This window comes from Oryzias melastigma, unplaced genomic scaffold, assembly GCF_002922805.2.
Source record: "Oryzias melastigma strain HK-1 unplaced genomic scaffold, ASM292280v2 sc00630, whole genome shotgun sequence".
Classification (NCBI taxonomy): domain Eukaryota; kingdom Metazoa; phylum Chordata; class Actinopteri; order Beloniformes; family Adrianichthyidae; genus Oryzias; species Oryzias melastigma.
Window position 1 is genome coordinate 9041 of NW_023417222.1, and position 8707 is coordinate 17747.

Below are 8707 nucleotides of genomic sequence, written 5' to 3' on the forward strand. Positions count from 1 at the left end.
TGCATGATTGTTGTGGAATGTTCAAAAGTTGTGTAATAAATCAGAAAGTAACACAGTCTGATGGTACGACTTGATTCTGTTCACTTATTACAACTTTGTTGTTTGTACATCAGAACAAAGATAAAAAACAAATATTTAAACTCTTTCTTTCTACCTATGGAGCCCCTAAAGTATCAGTATTACTGGTTTCTGTGTACACGAGAAACTAACAGGTCATTTGCTCTGATGAGACGTTTTCAGAGTCAGTTTCCTGATTCAGACATTATGTGAGCTTATTGAGTTTTTATTTTACCTCCAGACTCAACTATTGCACATTAGATGTTAAGTGTGGAAACAAAAGATTAAAATCATGACAAATATAATGTTACTGGAAATCAATAATATAGTCTGAATGATGAAGAGTCAAAGAGACTTTGCATTTCCTTTTATAGTTTTTAGTTTCCTAGAAAACAATCATATCATAACCAACAATCTGTTTTTCCTTGATATTTATTTTAATTTAGGAATTTTGAACAAACACAAAAAGTCTTAAAATGAGGTTTATAAACAGACATCCATGCAGACTTTAACACCTTAAACAGATTAACGTTTAACTTTTAATATAAATATATATAATTTCTAATATGAAACAAAAGATTGAACAGAATTTGATCATAAAATCAGTAAATATTCATCTGCATCTCATCCCTGATCTAACAGTTACTCACTTTTGATTTTTGACTCACTGTCATTAACTGGAAAAACTAAAACACAAGAGAGATGGAGATTACAATATTCATAAATCAAAACATTTTATATTCAATACATGTTATTTACAGCAAAAAATAAATGTCACTACCCTGCAATTAGGCAGCAAAATCAACAACTTTAAAATTGTTTTTAAAACAAAGATAATCAGCAAACTATGTTTAGTTGAAGATTTCATGAAGCTTTGAGGACGTCTTCTTGAAGCTCATGTACTCGTGTTCAGTTGTGTTAAGAAATGTTTTATTTTTATTTGGTTTTTGATAGATTTTTTGTGTTTGTTTTGATAAAAATTGGGTAATTACAAAACCACATTTTTATATTGTTTCACATTTTAATTACACAATGAATCCTGTGTTTGGTGTGTTATTTTGATTAATAAACATAGACTATTTTTAACACATTATTAGATGTTACATAAACAGTATTTTCCTGAGTTTTGGTTTTCTACACTGCAGATATATTTCATCATTGAGACTCACAGATCAATGACTGATTTTTACTTTAATCCAACAACCTGATCAATCCTCCAGAACTCATTGGAAGCCAGAATCCAGCATACAGAGGCTGAGTAAATGTGGTCTGGACTTTGTGTATGAGAGTCATGGAGTCAGAAACGCTGTAGAAAGACAAAGTTCCTGCTCTGTGATTTAAATAAACTCCAACTCTGGAGGATTGAGGAGCTGAAATAGAAACTCTGATCTTGTTGTGGTAAAATGTATATCCAGTGGATGAACATTCTAATGCCCAGGATTTATCATTAAATCCAAACACACATTCATCACTGGTTCCTGTACGACTGATATCTTTGTATGCAACTGACACAAAAACCCCCCCCGCTCCACTCCACCTCCCAGTAACAACGTCCAGTCAGACCTTCTGCACTCAGAACCTGAGGCCACCTTTCAACAAACCTGTCTGGATGATTTGAATATTTCTTCTTTACTTTTGTCCATGTTGCTGTTCTGTTCTGTTCACTCAGAGATAGACGTGTGTTTACTGTGTTTGGATCCAGTGTGATCTGATGATAGTACTTCATGAAGTCCTCTCTGGATCTGAAGTCTTCAAACAGAATAACATCCAGTGTGTGTGGAATCTTTGTGGTCTGGTCTCTGAGAGTCTCCTCCAGCTTCTCTGTGGCCTCAGACACAGCTTTGGGAGCATCATCAAAGCAGTGCTGAGCTTGTTGAAAGCTGGCTAAGTCTGTACAGACACTCAGATCTGACAGGGAGGAGTAGTTGTTGAGAAAATGGAGATGATCTTCTGTAGATGAGAGCTGGTCCAGCTCAGCCTCTGTTTTCCTCAGTTTGGTGATCTCCTGCTGCATCTTCTCCTGGAGTTCTTCCACTTTCCTCACTTCCTCCATCTGATAGGATTTGACCTTCTGCTCCACTTCTGAGCATTTTTGCTCCAAGAGACGGATCAAACCTTTGAAGACGTTCTGACTTTCTTTGATGCTTTTCTCAGCAGACAGATTGATGGTCTCCACCGTCTGCTGAAGCTCTTCTAAATCTTCTTCTAACTTGAGGATTCTCTGTTGGACTTTTTGTCGATCCAGTCCCAGCTTTGTCTGTCTTTCAGCCCTTTCTGCTGCAGCAGACACCATGTCATGACCTTTGTGTTCATCCATGAAGCAGAGAATACAAACACACTTCTGATCAGTGCGGCAGAAGATCTCAATCACTTTATCATGACGAGGACAGATGTTCTCCTGAAGCTTTAGAGTGGCTTTGACCAGCTTGTGCTTCTTTAACACAGCAACCCTAAAATGGGGCTGGAGGTGCTGCTCACAGTAAGAAGCCAAACAGGTCAGACAAGACATGGCAGCTTTCAGCTTCTTTCCTTCACAGAAATCACAGTCCACATGTTCTGGTCCAGTTAGAGAACGCTCAGATGAAGACGGTTGAAGCTCTGCTTTTCTTGCGTCCTCCACCAACTCTGCTAAAATAGTGTTTCTTACCAGGACAGGCCTTGAAGTGAAGCTTTGTCTGCACTGAGGACAGCTGAGAGCTTTTTGTTCCTCTCCCCAGAAGTTCTGAATACATTCCAGACAGTAACTGTGTCCACAAGGAATAGTGACCGGATCCTTCTGCAGATCCAAACAGATCGAACAGATCAGCTTCTCTTTGAGATAAACTTGCTGCGCCATTCTCTCTTCTTACAGGAAATGTTCACTTTCTGTTTCTGGATAAAAGCTCCTCCCTCTCTCTGCTTTGCTTTTTTTTTCAAAAACTTTATTAAAAATGTTTACAATACAATAGTAAGAGAAAACACTGTTTGTACTGTTCAACCTGCACATGAACAATCAACATTACAGTTAAAAGGTATAATATATTTTTTTGTTCATTGAATATTTGAAGTTTTTTTAATATGCATTTATGCTTTTTATTATTGTTTGATTGTTTTGTAATATGAATAAAAGTCCAGATAAAAACAGTAAAACAAGTTTGTGAATTAGACTATTTATATTTCTGAATGTGGAATTTCTCAAATATAATAAACCATTGAACAACAAAAATTACATTTTTTTATAAACCATGAAATACAAAATATAACACAATTGAAACTATTTTAGTTGGGATATTTATATTTGATATTGTGATTAGGAATTTTTCCAAATCTGAGAAAATCCTTACAGACAATGTTAAAATACATTTTAAAAATGGTTTCCCTCGTTCTTTAGCAAAATACAAAACTCTTCTTAATGTATCATTAACTTGATGCTTTTTATCTAAAAATTTAAATGAAACTTATTTTATTAATCATTAATGAACATTACTGTTAGCCTTTCCCCAATTTAAGTCACTCATGGTTGAAATTTCTATTTCTATTATTTCTATTAAAATATCTGTGTGGGCTGAGGTTATATTTATAAATCAATTTCTAAGATAAAAGTGCTTGTTTGTGAAATAAAGATCATTTCTCAGTAATCATGAATTTTAACTTAGATTGAGTTCTTTAAATAATAGGATCAAATTTGTACTAATTAAGTTCCTCCTTATTTGTAAACATTACAACACTGAAATATCACTTTTTCACCCTTTGGGAGTTTTTCAGAGGAAATCAAATGGATTTATTAACATTCATTTTTAACCCTGACATATCACTACATATTTTAATACAATTCACTGTAGTGCTAAATTGATTTTGATCTTAAAAAAAGATTGTGTCGATATGAAAGCCTCTGTCTCCTCCTCTGACCACCAGAGGGAGCCATCCCCTGAGTATTGACCTTCACCTGAGCCTCATCTTCCGCACTTGTCCTGTTTGTGTCTGATATTAAACCATTGATCCAAATGTCTCCTTCTCATTGTTACAGATGGCCGTGTCAGGTAAAGATATTCTTTCATCACAAGTTTCTTTAAATTCTTTGCTAACTTTTTCAACATTCGTGGAGATGTTATTAAAACAAAGAATCTATGCCAGAACCAGTTTAAGTAGATAAATATAAGCTCTGATAAAAACCTGAAACGTCTTTTGAGATTATCTTACAATCAGTAGAAACATTGACATTAACTTTCAACTTGTTTATGGTAATACATGACTTTTTTATATTATGACTGAATCTAATAAAGACACCTTTTGCTGTCTCTGTTATATGTAAGTGTATAATAAAGAAGTTTACTCATGTATGAGTAAAATAGCTGATATTTGTATGTGTCGTCTAGTTTTCTTTGTAATGAGATTTTTTTTTCCTGCTCATTAAGACCAATTTTGGATTTTTAACAGTAGATTTAACATTTTTACTACACTAACATTGACTATTTGACTCTAGTTTTACCAGCTTTTACCCACCAGTCTGTCACCTAACCGGCATTGAGCCCACATTAGTTAAAGACTTACTCTGGTCTTAAATCTTACAGGCCTTTACTCCTGGCCTGATTTATAATCCTGGATAACCTTCATCTTCTGGACCAAACCATTCACATTTGTTCTGGACTCCTCCATCTCTCAAACCATGAACTTCAACAGACGGCGTCCAACTCCTTTCATCATGAAAGATAAAGTCTTAATGATTAAGAGTCAAGAGGAAATTACACCTCATATTCTTATTTTTATTACACAGAAAAGAATTGCAATAAAATTATCTTGTCATTAAGTTTATCAACAGTCATGAATATTTCAACACCTAGAAAGATAAAGGTTTTTACTAACTGACTGACTTCAAGCAATCAAAAAGGGAAGATACATATATATATAATATATTTGAGATAAAAACTTATAAATTGATTTAAAAAAAAGAAAATGATGCTTTCTTATTGACATCATAATTACTCTAAATCAGTAATAGACGTTTTTGTAAGAACACATACAGCACACACACGACACATGGAGTCTATTGAATGTAATAATTGTCACGTAGAGTTTGACTTTTTGCCTTAATGGGAGAAGAAAAAGGGAAAATGCATATAATACCTATAATACCTATAAAGTCAAAAATTTCTTCACTTTTATTTCATTTTACCCCGTGAGAAGATGGATCTTCTCATGAGGAAATGATTCTAAAAAAGCATGTCAATCTGTTTTCAGCTTCTGTAATTTCCACCCCACTATGATTAACTTGACTTTTACTTAGTTACGATAATCTGGTTATTAAAATCTATTACAAAATATTGATACTTTTTCAGTCACAGTGCAGATTATTTTTTAAGAAACAAAGATGACATTCTTATTGATTATATCAGTAAAATTATTAAAATATTGCAGAAGTCATGATTGTATATCATGAAATTAAATAGATTTTTATTGATTATTATAGATATTATTACAGCTTTGCAATAATTATTATTCATTCTCCCATAAATAAAGCAAAATTGTTATTGATCATCAGACAAAAATAACAGTATTTCAGAAATCATTTTTGTGAATCACAAACATTGATATTTTTTGTGATAATCATAAAGTGTTTTACATCATTAAGTCCTCTGAACTCCATACTGTGAAATCAAAGTTTCTTGATACATTTTCTTGAATTTCTAGACATTTGAACATTGTTTGAGCTCACTGCTGAACCTGTTCCACAGTTTAGTGCAGCACACTGACACTCAGAAACTTTATTCATTTGATCTTGAACTGTTTTTGGATTTTGCACGTTAATGTTTTCTATATGTAACACTGTAAAATCAACAAAGTCGTACAGATTTAAACGTCTGGATTGATTTAAAAAATGTTTGTGTGATCAAGATCTCAGACTTTGTTTGATTCTGACATTTCTGAAGAAAGACGAGAAGATATGAACTCTTATAATTAACTTTTAATTAGTTTACTGAGTGCATCATCAGTAAAAAAGATGGCCGCCGTAGCTCCTCTCTACACACAGGCCAACTTCTCAATCCAGCAAAAAAACCACAATATGTTGTTATCTAACTAAGATCACTTTATTGTGTCCTGTGCAGTACAATCTAGCATTTTTCATTTGAAATTTTTGATTGCTTTGTGAAGAAGACAAAGACGCAAACACTCTTTGTGTCTTCTAACAAGGAAGTGCCGGACCTATTTTTTTTTTTGGTCTACAACTTTTTCCTTTTTTGATCAAATTAAAGATCCATCTGAATCAAGATGTCAACTAGTAACAAAAAACTGGCTGAAGAAATGTCAGAGATGAAAAATTCTCTAAATTTGATGTCTCAAGAGCTCAGTGAGGTGGTGAAGCATCAGAAGATCCTCACAGGCCTCATGGAGGAGTTCCAGGAGATGAAAGCTTTACTCAAACAGAAAGACCAAAGGATTGAGTTCCTGGAGCAAAGACTGGATGATTTGGAACAATACTCTAGAGCAGACGACTTGGTGATCACTGGTCTGGAAACCAGACATCAAAGTTATGCCAGAGCTGCAGGATCAACAGCAGACCAGCAAGGTGAGGACGCACCAGCAGAAGAGCTTTACACAGTCAGTTTGGTTTGGAAAGTGATTTGGATCCAGAGATTCATGTATTTAATTGTATAAAAGATTCTTGCAAATATTACACAGATCAACAAATTAATGATAGCATGGTGTTAGACAAAACTTTTTCATTGATTCATTTCAACTGCAGAAGCTTATTTAAGAACTTTAGTAAAATCAATGATTGTTTGAACTCATTTAAGAGTAAATTTAAGATAATTGCTCTATCAGAGACATGGATAAACCAAGGAAAAGCTACTGAGCTAAATATTGATGGTTATGATTTGTATGTCAGCAACAGAGTGAATAGAATTGGAGGGGGTGTGGCTTTATATGTGGATAGTTTCTTAAAATGTAAACCTGTGAAAAGATTGACTTCAGTAATCGACGATTTACTGGAGAGCGTTGCAGTGGAAATAGAACTAGAAAAGAATAGAAATATTATTATTATGTGTGTTTATAGGTTCAAATATAGAAATGTTTAAAGACAACCTAGAAGAACTACTGAATGGGCTAAATGAAAAGATTGTTTAATCAGACCTTTATGTTATGTTTTTAATCTCTCATTTAAAACAGGTATCTGTCCTGATGGTATGAAAACTGCTAAAGTTATTCCATTTTATCAAGTCAGGTGACAAACATTGTTTCAATACCTACAGGCCAATCTCATTACTTTCACAGTTTTCTAAAATCTTAGAAAAACTGTCTGTTTAAAGATTAAATAGTTTTGTTGAAAAAATAAAATATTAAATGACAATCAATATGGTTTTCGCTCAAATCGTTCTACAGCCTTGGCAATGATGAAAATAACTGAAGACATATCAACAGCAATTGATGAAAAAAAAATGACAATAGGAGTATTTATTGATTTAAAGAAGGCGTTTGACACTATTGACCATTCCATTTTAATTTCAAAGTTATATTCTTTTGGTATAAGAGGTGTGGCCCTTAACTGGCTGACTAGTTATTTGAACAAAAGACAACAATATGTACAGTTTCAGGTCATACTTCAAAACGCATGAATATTGAATATGGTGTTCCACAAGGATCAATTTTGGGTCCAATTCTTTTTATTTTATATATAAATGACATCTGTAAAGTTTCTAACGTTCTAAATCTTATATTATTCACCGATGATACGACCTTATATTGTTCTGGAAAAGATTTAAAAAATGTAACAGAACAAGTTGAAAAAGAAATGATAAAATTGAAGAATTGGTTTTATAAAAATAAGTTGTCGTTGAATTTGGCAAAAACAAAGTTTATGGTTTTTGTGAAAAGAAAACAGAATGATGTCACTCTGTATATCGATGGTGTAAAAATAGAAAAGGTACCCGAGTATAGATTCCTTGGGGTAGTAGTTGATGAAAATCTGACATGGAAACCTCATATATCAAATGTTAAAGCTAAAGTGTCAAAAACAATATTTGTTTTGAATAATGTAAAGTTTCTTTTATCTTGTAGGACACTGAGAATGTTATATTGTTCACTTATTCTGCCTTATTTAACTTATTGTGTAGAGGTGTGGGGTAACACATATAAAACTAATTTAATGCCATTATGTTTATTGCAGAAAAGAATCATTAGAATAATAAACAAAGTTGGGTTTAGGGAAAGCACACATGTATTATTTATCAAGTCTGGTCTTTTAAAATTTGAAGACTTAATAGAACAACAGACTCTGTTAGGAATGTTTAAAGTTAAAAACAGAGCACTGCCAGAGAGTCTGCTTAGGATGTTTGTTTTTAGTTCTGAAGATTTCAATCATAGAAGGAGATTTGATTTCAAGTACCCAGTTGTTCGCACCACGTTAAAACAAATGTGTTTTTCTTTTATTGGTGTTAAACTTTGGAACTTACAAAAAAATGATTTGAAAAGTTGCACAAATATTCTCCAATTTAGGAATATGTTTAGGAGAATGAAATTGGAAAGTTATGTCAAAAGTAGTTGATTTCATCTTCTGAGTTAACTTTTTATTTTATTTTATTTATTTTTTTGTTTGTTTGATTATATTGTTTTGCTTGTGAATGACCAACGGCGGGGCCATCTGAACTAAGTATATTTGTTTATATACACGAGT

General features: G+C 33.0%; 1 pseudogene; it reads right to left on the minus strand.

Moving 5' to 3' along the window:
* Positions 1-1045: 1045 nt before the first annotated feature.
* On the minus strand, positions 1046-2980 carry LOC112141647 (annotated as a pseudogene).
* Between the last annotated feature and the right edge of the window lie 5727 nt (positions 2981-8707).